This window comes from Vicugna pacos, unplaced genomic scaffold (genome assembly GCF_048564905.1).
Source record: "Vicugna pacos unplaced genomic scaffold, VicPac4 scaffold_19, whole genome shotgun sequence".
Classification (NCBI taxonomy): domain Eukaryota; kingdom Metazoa; phylum Chordata; class Mammalia; order Artiodactyla; family Camelidae; genus Vicugna; species Vicugna pacos.
The window spans coordinates 35,419,477-35,431,591 of record NW_027328740.1 but is presented as its reverse complement, the minus strand read 5'-3'; the positions used below and the strand labels follow the sequence as shown (position 1 = coordinate 35,431,591).

General features: G+C 40.4%; 1 protein-coding gene and 1 long non-coding RNA gene across 2 annotated transcripts in view; one reads left to right on the top strand and one right to left on the bottom strand.

Annotated features, from left to right (window-relative positions):
* Positions 1-12,115, bottom strand: part of LOC140692908 (uncharacterized) — a 417,598-nt gene that overhangs the window by 200,314 nt on the left and 205,169 nt on the right. The gene's annotated exons all lie outside the window — the stretch shown is intronic.
* The window catches only part of LOC140692948 (uncharacterized), a 47,900-nt gene that overhangs the window by 28,897 nt on the left and 6,888 nt on the right, over positions 1-12,115 (top strand). The window contains exons 3-4 of the long non-coding RNA XR_012068588.1: positions 4,928-5,102; positions 5,279-5,375. This is a non-coding gene — a long non-coding RNA (uncharacterized lncRNA). The remainder of the gene's footprint in view (positions 1-4,927; positions 5,103-5,278; positions 5,376-12,115) is intronic.

Here is a 12,115-nt window from a genome sequence, read left to right as displayed (position 1 = left end):
GGTTATTCAGTGAATGAAACACTTGTTAGCTACTTGGGGGAAAAGAAAAGATTGAAATCATACAGTGAACCATATATTGTGATAAATTCCAGAAACACTTAAAAAGTAACACAATTAGAAAAAAAATCTACAAATAAATATGGATGAGTATACAACCTCTAGATGGACAGTAAGTATCAGAGGAAATTATACAAAGATTTCCATGCATCAGAGCATCCTAATTTTAAACAAAACACCAGAGAATGTTATTTGCTTACAAATCCGACAAGGGGCTAATTCCTTCAATACATAGAGAGTTCAGATCACTTCAAAGGTAACATCAAAATATCTCAGAAGCGTAGAAGGCAGAGAAGATGAACACACATTCGCAAAAGAAAAAATAGATGTCACACTTCAATGGTAATTCACTCAGTGCACATCAAAATGAAATAGTTTTCCACTTCTCAAGTGACACAACTCTGTTTATGAGGATGAATTGCCAGTGATCACCAATCCCATGCCTAGGTTACTGGATAATTTTTGTGAAGTATGGTTGATTTACAATGCTGTGTTAATTTCTGGTGTACTCCTCAAGCCTTCTTAGAAAGCAGTCTGGCAGTTGATATCAAGAGTCAAAAATATTCATATGTTTTAATCCACTAATTCAGCTTTGAAAAACTTTTAATCAGGAATTATTTCAAAATGGCAGGGAAAAGTCAGTATGGATGCAAGTCACAGACATACTTTTATATGTGTATATATATATATAAAATCTCAGCCAAAATATTCTTCCAACTCTTCACAAAGTAGAATAGTATGCAGTCATGAAAAAGTGTGTCCATGAAAATATTTTATGACATGTCAAAGTGTTGCGCTTATGATAGATTGGAGAATTAAATTAATATATAAAATGATTTGTAATATACAAACAATGCACCATTCTGAAGGAATTATGTCTATAGGTTGAAGCATTATTCTTATTTTATTTTTTATTCATTTTCAGAGTTGGAGTCTTTTGATTGTAGGTGACAAAATCAATCTCCAATGTGTTTAAACAACAACCAAGAAATGGGGATCCATGGGATTTATTGGTTCCTGTAAATGAAAACCTCAGGTCTGAGGTCTGGCTTCAGTCAAGGAGAGATACTCTAGCCCAGATGATGTCAAGGGCTGCTTTTGTCCTGTCTTCATTCTGTGTCCAAAGATGTCTCAGCATGATGCTTCTAGGCACGCAGCATCCCAGATCATCCATCCAAACCAAGACAGGTCTCTTTTGGCAGCTTCCTCTCTTGATAGAAGAAGCTTATGTTTCACATGGGCACCAGCATGTATCTCCTCACATAATAGTGGCTCTTCCTGGGTTATTTACCAATTCTCCAATCATGTGCAAGGCCAATACAATGAGGGGTATTATTTGTCTTAAACCAACTGAGATCTACTTCTGGTGCTTCAGAAAGAGTGGGTCAATCGAGGTTAAATCACAGGACTAAAAACAAAAGGGAGGTTATTTATCCTAAAGCAAGTTCTGGGTCCTCTTCTAAGACTGGGGACAGATCTAGGACAGCAGTTCTGTCCACTACTGAGTACTTTCAAATTTTCTTTAATGAGCAAATGTTAAATTTATGATCAGAAAAGATGATAAATAAGAAGAAACGTGAGGAAGGAGAACGGAAAGCTTTCCTGTTTCTTAAGAAATAGTGAACCCATTAAGTGCTTGGAAGAAAAATGGAAATGTGTCAAGTTTGTAAAAGTTCTGAAATGAATTAGAATTGATTTTACAGACCATGTAGGAGACAGTGCTATACAGTTAGTGTGTCTTTGGGCTCTTTGAGTATTTCAGTACTTTCACTTAATAGTTGCTTCATTTGGGGCAAATTGCAACATCTCCATGTGGCTCTATTTCCACATCTGTAAAAGAGATATAATATTACCTTCCCCACAGGGTGATTGTGAGGATTTTGAAAAATAGATGTGTGCTGAAGCAATAGTAAGTATTTACGCATTCTTAACTATTATGTTTACTTAATACATAATTAAAAAATTACTATGCAGACTTTTAAAAAATGCATACTATTTAAATGGCCTATATGAGCTGTACAAGAGAGGAAGGCTTAATATACCTTCTATAATACATTTTTCTCAGCCTTAACTAATTTTCACATTTAATCACAAACACACCAAAAAGTTATTCCTTTCACAAGCATGAAGACTTAACTGTGAAGAAAAGGATGATGAAAGAGAGTAGAGGAGAAAATAAAATGCTTTCTCTACAAACTGATGGCTTAAAAACTAAGAAAAAACACCTTTTTAGGACTTTGGTCACCATATTCATAGCTTATACTTAGGTAGAGTTTTTCACATGCCTGCGGTTAATGTTCCAATTGTTTTCACAATTAGTAAATAATTGACTCATCACAATAGTCCTATAAATTGCTATTATTATCTCCCCATTATATGGGTGAGGAGATTGAAGCCCCTAGAGGTTAAGAAATTTGCACAAGGCCCCACAGCTAGCATCAGAGCTGGGATCCAGATGCAGGAGTGTGGCTCCAGGAGGGGCTTGTAAACACTCCCTCTGCTCTCCCATGCAGGTGCAAGCCAGCCGCCTGCTATTACTGTAAATAACATGATGTGGTTCACTTAGTCCTGAAATTCACATTCTTTGTAGCTTTCTCTCTGGGGCACCCATCAGGAGCAGCCAGGGACACTGAGTACATGCTTCTGGACTATGACCAAGAAGGTAGATGGAAGGAAAACTGTTTAAAAATGGGATCTTTAATGTTCATTCTTCAGTGGCCAGAAAAAAAACCTGCCTAGTGAGGAACTGAAACCCTATTAGCCACGTGCAAATTTTGCTTCAGACACCCCCGCTGCCCTTGGGTCCACACAGTCAAAACTACTGTGGATTAGGGACATGAATCTTGTGCAAATGCAGGGAGTAGGAATACCTGCCATTTCAAGATCTCAAGGAGTATGAAAAGCATGTGAAGCTTTCATCAGCAGAGACCTGCTGTCACTCCCACTATTTCCCTCAGGGCATGTCCACAGCTTCACTGGTCCTATTCAGAATGAAGACGACAGCTAGCACCTGCTGACCCCTGAATCAGTGATAGGTTCTCCCTTGAAAGGAAGCATATCCCCTTCATGGGTTACAACTAGTTCATAACCTAAGTAATTCTACAGATGTAGAAGGGCTACTTTCATTTGTTCTGCTATCACAGACTTCCCTCCAAAAGATCATGCCACCAGTTACCCCATTTTCACCCATTAAAATATACTTAACAGGCTTCCTTCTTTAGTGCAGTTTTAGGTTTACAGAAAAATTCACAGAAAGTGGAGTTCCCATATATTCCCTATGCCCTGCACACAGCTGCTCCTGCTGCCAGCGTGTTACATTAGTGGATGCACTCATTCTTTTTGACATCTTTCATTCCTCCTCCCCTAAAATTTAACATGACTGATATTCACGTCTCTTATGGCATTTACGTGCGATTTATATCACTTCTCACGTTTATGTGAAGTTTACAACACATGCATGTTTTCTGTTTAAGCTGGGTTGGGGGCAAGTTTTCTGTGTAAAAATACGATCACTAGTGAGTCTCATGCTTCTGGGTTCTTGGGTTGTCAGGTCCTGTTAACCATTGTTTCAGTTATTGGGATCATTGTCTACGGACTTTCAGTGTTCATTGTATTTCCTGCAAAACTTCCCAAGAACCTGAATGGAACAGACCCAATCCAAAAGTACCTGACTGTGCAGGTGGGCCACGCCCATCACTGCTTCCCATATCAGTTTTATCATCATGGTGACCCTGAACGCCATATATGAGAAAGTGGCAATCATGATGACTGACTCTGGTAAGCTCCTCCTGCAGCTGAGATAATTTCTACACCAGTTTTAGAACCAGGTCAAAACAGAGACTATCTTTTAGGCACTTCAATTGCAGTACATTACAGTCTTTAGTTAACTTCAACTGCAAACCTATTTTCTCTAGCCTATATGAGAAGTGAATTAGCTCCATTTTTGCATTAGTAAAAGGGACAAAGGAAGCTTTAGAATGTCCAAGCTCTGTGTAAATATGTCAGTGCTTAATAATAATTTCAATTACATTAGATAATGTACCCTGTTGTTGAAAGTAAATAGTCTCTGTATTGCAAATAAGTGGAAGAGGGTCGTGGTTCCAGTGGCAGATTTGCTTGCGCGTTACGGAGAGGACAAGTAATCACACTGTTATGTGTCTTCCCCCCATGCTGTTCCTGTTAGTGTAACTCCATTCTCATCAGCTGCAGCTTCTATAATAAATGTTTCTTCTCTCTGGCTTGTATCCCACCCAGCGGCTTAGCGGCCTAAGTTAAGTGCTTCCAACACATTGCATGTGGCTGAGTGGTCCTCCCAGTGGTCTGCTCAGTGGTCATCTTCTGAAAATACTAAGACCAATTCAAATTCTGAACTAGGAGGATGACCCGTTTTATGTTCCCCAAATGCTTCTAGCAAGTTGCCCCGTGTTTTGTTTGTCTTCTTCAATAGTCCTACCTTACTGCCTTTCAGGGAGACAAGAGAATATTATCTAGCAGGATGTTTAGAAGTAGCTTTCTTTCAAATTACACCTAACAGAGGACAGTTCTTGCCCATTGGATACTGTTGTGCTTATAAATTTTAAGGAACAGGTGACTTTTTTTTTTTTTTGCCTTGTGGGATATCACTTTCTTAGTGGGAGAAACTCTTACAACAGTGTGTACAGTTGGAATTAACATAGTGGATATGTTAAGAAATTCAAAACAGCTGGTATGAAAACAGTGTGAATTGTGTGTGTGTATGTGTGTATATATGTATATATATATATATACACACACACACACATATTAAATGTGTTAACTCATGTGTCCGTGGCTTTGATTAGGGTCTCAAAGCCGTTCACAGTTTTACAGACTTACCTTTTCTTTATTCTAGCTGCAGAGCTCCCAAGGACCAGACTGACTATGAGAACAACCCAGCCATGAAGGTGTTCTTGTTCCATTTTGTCAACTACTACTCCACGTGTTTCTACATCACATTCTTTAAGGGCAGATTTGTGACTTATCCATGAGATCTGGTGTATTGGCTGTAAAAATACAGAAATGAAGAGGTGTGAATACAGCTATGTGTTCTGACAATCTAACCTGTTTCAGGTTTTCTCTTAGTTGCCCAATGAAGAGTGTCTTTACTCTCTGCTCCTTAGATTTTTTTAGGCATAAAATAATGACTTTATTTCATGTTAGAGCTATCTAAAATTTAAATGAGATTTTCTTTCTAATATTCCAGTGTGACCCATGTGATGTCTCCTTGAACTGATGACACAGCTGACAATAATCATGGGAGGACAGCCCATCTGTAATAACATACAAGAGGTGTTAATTCCGTGAGTACTCAGTCATGTGATCTTGGGTGGGTGAGAATGGCCCACCCACCCACATCATTTTCCTGCATGCCCATCTCTAGAACAGTGGAGATTCTCTGCTTATTAAATCTCTCCAGATAAGATGATCCAGCCAAAAGTATAAACGTACCTGATGTTTAATAATTATGTTTAAATACCTTCCTTTTTATGTTTAACATAAATCCCCAAGTGCTATAGTCTCTGCTTATTAGCCCACCACTGGGGACTGACTGATCAGAGCCCATTGAGAGATGGCCCTTTTTGGGGCCATGAACTTAGTTTTCCCACAATTTCCTGCAAATTTCTCCTCCTTTTATATATGCATTTAAAAATCCATAACAGGAATTTGTTGAGTGCCTAGTATGTGCTAGTCACTGTATTAAATGTTGTACATATATGTATATGTGTGTGTGTGTGTGTGTGTGTGTACAAGTTAATCACCCAAACAATCCTTATTCTTATCTTCCTTTTGCAAATGAAGATCCTGTGGCTTAAAGAGGGTAACTGATATGCCCAAGCTCTCATTGCCAATAAGAGACCACTGTGGGACTCAGATGTAAGACACTATCTCTCTGAATCCATGTTCTTCTAAGAAGAGACTCTCTTAGGGTCCTAAGGCACAGGGTTACATAAAGTTTTAAGAGACACTTGTCTAAAATAATAACAACAGAGGTTTTGACTTACTGTTCTCTTCCTAAAATGAGAAAAGCAGATGTTAGCAAAGGTCACACTGTCCTTTTGATTTTCACATAAGCCCAATCCCACATCAAAGTGGACAGTCCAGTGTTATCTGCAATTTCTGAACATTTCAAGGAGCTTACTCTATTCACTTTCTGTTGCTGTTGTAACAAGTATCCCCAAACGTCATGGTAGTAGGAAGAGAAAAGAAAAAGTCTCTACTAAACAACGCAAATTTAAACTTGTAGTTTTCTTGAATGCAGAAGCCTGCTGAAGTCAAAGTGTTGGCACGGCTCTTTCTGAAGGCCTCAGGGGAACCTGTATCTGACTTTTCTGGATTCCAGAGACCACCTGCGTCTCTTGGCCTGTGACCTCTTTTCTCATTCTCAAGGTCAGCATGGTTGTGTGCCTCTGACTCTGAACCTGTGGTCAGATCTCCTCTCCTCTCTCCCCTCTTCTGCCTCTTTCTTCCTCCTTTAACGACCCTGGTGATTACACTGGGCCCAAATCTATAATCCAGCTGGTCTCTCTTAGAGTCGACTGGTTAGCAACCTTAACCACATCTGCAACCATAGGCCCCCTTTGCCAGGGAATCTGACCTCTTCCTATGTTCTGGGGATAAGGACATAGACATATTGGGGGGGAACATTTTTCTGCCTACCACACTAACCATTTTAAGACAATTTCTGGCTTTGAGTTTCTGTTTTCATGAAACTGTTGAACTCTCTTCTGTCTTGCCTTCCACACCAGCATTCTGCTCCTGGCCAACCTAACTGCAGAGCTCGCCCCTCTCTGTGGTGTCCCCCAAAACCACTTACACAAGCAGGTCTTACTGTTGTTTGGAGAATGGGGGAGAAATTCAAACAACTTGAATTTTGAAATAAAAAACCTCCATCATTTTAAAATCTTCCATGCCACTATAAAAATATTTATTTTTTTAACTTTGCTTTTTAATTTTTAAACTATTTTAAACTTTGTAACTTTTTTAAACTTTATTTTTTCTTATCATCCTTCATTGTAGGCTCCAGAAACCTGCTCTTCTGCCCACCGCATCCAAGTTCCCTTTCATTGTTTCTCCTCCCTTCACTAACCTTCCTTCTCTCTAGCTTATTACCAAGTTTCTGTCCATTCTCTTTATAGGGCAGTTAAATTATTTTTTCTTTCTTTCTTTCTTTCTTTCTGTTTTTGCAGAGTGAACACCTTTGCGTGTCAGTGTGTCCTTCCACATTTCTTCATAATGGCTTCATCTTTCAGCTTCAGTATGGATTACTGGGGTCTGTCTCGAAACAAAGGCATTTCCCTTGTCCCCCAGCTCACCACGCCCCTCAAAAAAAGATTCTGATCTTCGCTGTGAAATGAATCTTCTTTTTCCCTACTGTGCAGTAGACAATCCGTACCCTGAGCTCACAGTCAGATATTTCCAGAGAAGTAAAAGTAGGTCATGTGCAAATAATACTACTTTTCTCTGTGAAAAGAAATACAGCAGATAGAGGAAATACTTAACTCAGATTACTCAAAAGCATTTCCTGAAGGAAATAAGTAAATTATTTAACAATAAATTTTGTTGAATCTGGTTATCTGTGAGCTATTTTTACCAATCAAGGAGGATATATTTCCTAAACTGGTACTGAGCAATTCATGTGAAATGAAACTTGCTCACATGAACTAGTTTAAAGTAAAGGATGCATTATAGTATCTGTGGTCTGTTTATACCTTCGCTTAAATAAGCACATTGTTCTAGGTTCCAGTGAGCTGAACTTTGCCTCCATGTATTTCTACTATGGGCTAAAATATTTAGGGAATTTATTTTGAATTTTGTTTCCCTTTTTTGAAAACCAGGAATTCTGAATTGTAGCCAAGTTCAAGGGTGGCTTGTTTTTTCCTCACTGCCTCTTCTCTTTGTATAAGTGCAGTTTCCTTCTTAATTTTTCATATAAAATCCTACCATACCAAAGATCTATCAATTACTCTTGCTGCACCAAAACTATACCCATTCTCAAAAATACATAGGAAGGGAAAAGAAAACTTATCAAAATTAGCTACTATTTTCATGCTATTTGAATATGTCTAAAGGAACATAATGAAATGAATTTCACCATATCTCACCTGCCTCCACCCCCCCAATCCCATGTGGGGTTCTTGAGTAGGATTCTGGGAGCAAATGAAGGAAAGTGATGCCGTGATCCAGGCTCCCTCTGGGGTCTCCCCAGCACTTGGATTGGCACTGGTATAAAGTAGGTCTCAGTCCGAGCCAGCTGAGTGAGTGAGTGACTCACAGGCATCGAATGTGTAAAATCAGTGAATTAACAGCATTCTTTGTAGGACTCAGAGAATAAGCTGAGTGCCCTGTGGCCTTCCCAGCCTCACATACTATTTTGATGTTGGGGTCATTTCTGGGAATGTTATTCTGTACTGGACAAAAGGCTAGTACAATTCCAGGGTTAAGCAACTTTCCTAGGGAAATTTTATGATAAAATATTAAGAAAAATAGTTAAATGCCCCAAATGACATAGCATTGTCCTTTGGTGTTTAGATAATGTATGGCTGTAATTTTCTTACTTTATATGTTTTCTACATTTTCCACTATGTGTATGCACTACTATATAATAAGAAAAACAAATGTTTAAAAGAGAAAATCTCTCTTCTCCAGATATGATTTGGTTAGAGGATGAGTCAGATACATATAATAAGAGAATCTTATTTACATGTGTCCATAATTCACTCTTTAAATTCAGGAACAGGAAACTCAGGAATGAAATAGATTAAGAGAATCAAAGATACTTGTATTCAAGATTAGCAAGTAGGAGTGTCCTCAACAGAAATGGTGATAATCAATAATGCAGGGATTAAATGTGATAATGAAGGTACAAAGACAACATGAAGTAGAAAATGCCACGTGGCAAGCACAGAGTAAAGGGCAATTTACTATGATTATGCCAATATGTGTGGTCAATTCCCAAGCAAATGATTGTGTAACCCCTGCTAGAGGGAGAAAGCTTCCAGCCTTGGCTGAAGAGGGGGGAGGATCCAGTGTCTGTATTTTCTAAAATGTCTACAGTTGCTTCTCATGTGCAAATTGATATCCCTGCACGAGAACCATAACCCAACAGAAAACCCAAAAGACCGAGGACAATGATGGGTGGACGACAGCCCAAGCTTTTCTGCCACAGATGAGTGGTTCCACTCAGGAAGACTGAGCAAGAGGCTCAGAGTCTTAGCTAAGGACAAGCAAGTCGGGACTTCTAATACGACCTAATGCCATCGACAGGGGAGGGCATTTCAGCACAAGAAGGGAGCGCCAGGTGATTTAACATGGAAGTTTCACCCTGGATCCATACAGTGATGGATTTGGGTCCCGGAGGGTAAAAGCCCTGCTTCCCTGTGGCATGGACCGGATTCCACAAATGCTGAGACAGGAAGTATGAGGCAGAGAAAAATTCCCCCAGGAGAATCCCGAGTCTGGGTGCCAGGGAGGGTGATGGACGAGCGTAGTCCCAGCGCCACCCGCACCGCAGGGCTCCGAGTGGCTGTGGAGCTGCGCGCCCCCGGCCGGACCTCAGACCTGCCTGCAGCGCTCCGGGCTGTGGCCTGGGGAGCGGCTTCAGCAGGAGGCTGGCCCCGTCATTCTCGTAGGTGCTGCAGTGACCCCCACCCCTGTGGCCACGGTGATCCCAAGCCAAGGGTCTAAGTGACTTCAACCCTATTTACAGGTGGCCACAGCCGGATAGCCAGTGCTGCTCAAAAGGAAGATCCCACATGGGGTTTTGCTGTGTCAGGGGGGTTGCTAATACCTGGCCTGCTTTGAATCATTTCATCGTGACAGCAGTCTGGGCAGTGGAAGTTTCATCTCTCAATTTTATTTCAACTTTTTTTGTTGAAAGTATAGTTGGTTTACAATATTGTGTTAATTCTTGGTGTACAGCATAGTGGCTCATATATATATATATATTCCTTGTCATATACTTTTCCACTAAAGGCTATTAAAAGTTATTGAGTGTAGTTCCCTGTGCTATACAGAAGGATCTTGTTCTTTGAAACAAAAATTACTAAACAAAGTAACAAAGTAAGCAGACTAAACCTAGCCATGTATATGACACAGCTGAGTTTATCTAAGGATTTAAATGTGGTTTTGATCTCCAGGATCTCTTTATCCAAGTATCATATGTAAAGTGCCTGTGGAACACTTCTCAGAAAAATGTTCTAAAATCATATTATATAGAGAATAAAGAAGAAAGATAATTATACTGAAAAGCAGATATCAAAATATAGAAATGGGCATTTGTGATACAGTAATATCTGAAATATTGGAAGAACGTGTTGAATAAGAGGATCCTGTGGTGAGTCTACTAACCGCAACATTCTGCCATAGCAGTGAGTGTAAATCATCTTCTGAGATCTGCAACAATTGCATTTTGAATGTAAATAAAGTTAAATAACAAATAAGCCATGAAGTGTGGATTCAGATTCAGGGGTATCTCGAGTCCATATCCCCAGCATTTCCCAGGGCTCCCTGCTCTTCCCCTAATGTCATTGAAAGAATTGGGGAACGTTTGTGAAGCGAAGGGCATGTTCCATTGCAAAGAAATCTCGTAGCAAACCTGGGAGCATGGCCAGTGAAAGGTTAATGCTGAAATTAGAGGCCGTGGGAAACCAAGCAGAGGCAGCTCTTTACAAGTCACATCATATGCTCTGTGTGTGTCTACGTGTGTATGCATACAGATGTGTGGGCATGTATGATGTATACACCTGCCTTTCGTGTGAAGCCGCCTCACTGTCCAAATTTGAAATACATCCAAACGTGCAGTGCAGTCAGCCGAAACTCAGCCAGATGCTAAGTTGTCTGTTGTTGCTCTGTCTCTTCTGCTGAACTCCACGAGTAAACCACGCGCCAGCTGTTGCTTTCAGGGACAACAGCTCTGTAGGCTACAGGTCCATGCCTTGTTTCACTGCCAACTCTGATTTCCTTTCAGGATAAATTGCCATTTGAAAAGGGGGAAGCATTCAGTTGGCCCACAAGCCTCTGAGTGAGGAAAAAACATAACTTTAGAGACAGCTCTGTGGGACAGCATCCAGAAGGGGACAGAGCATTGGGCTGGGAGTCGAGGCTGTGTTTCTTTCAAGCTCTGCACTGAATTTGAGGTGGCATGTCACTTCTTTGTCCCTTGATTTGTTCAGCTTGTATTAGGGTCTTGGACCTGTTCTATCCAACATTAGAGTATCACATTTTTGCTCGGTGACCCTCCATGGCTCCGCAATTCCTTCAAAGGGAAAAATGCCCACATCCTCACGGCAGCCTCTAAGGCTCCACCCCCAAAACTACCACTTATTTCCTATTCACTGTGGCCCACACCAGTCTCCATGCTGTCTGTCCAGCGTGAGGGACCTCCAGGCCTGTGATCACTGTTTCCTCTGCCCCTCCTCTGCCCACCCCTTTGCTTCAGTCTTTGCCTTATTCAAAGGTCACTGCCCCATCCCCACTCCTCCCTAGCACACATTCTTCGCTCTCCTTTATTTTCCTCCACAGCACTTATCACCAGCTCACAGAACCTGTATTTCTTTCTTTTACTTATTTTCTCTGACGACTTTCAGACTGGAAAGGCCATGGTGGATAATAGGAGAGAAGTGGGGGTAAAAAAGACAAATGAGGGAAGGCATCTTCTAAAAGCTAAAATGAACACCTGAAAAGGAGGTAGGAAATAAAGTAGTAGTAGTCGTTACAATTTTGGTAAACCCAAGGCACGTAGTCAGGACTAGTTTTCACAATATTTGAGGGTAGGGAGGCAGCAATAAAAAGAAATTTATCCTGAAAACAAGAAATTAAATTCTTGGGAAGATGATGTGTTCAGCTTGAGATATCAGTAATACCTTTATGACCTTGGTCTGATAATATCCTGCCTTATAATTTGATCTGTTTGACAGCTGGATCATGAATCTAATGATGCCACAGTTTTGGGAGCAGAACAGACCAACCCATGATGGGAACGGGAAAACCATCTGTATCCCATGGGCAAACTGGGGTTATTTTATGAATACCCTGAAATGAG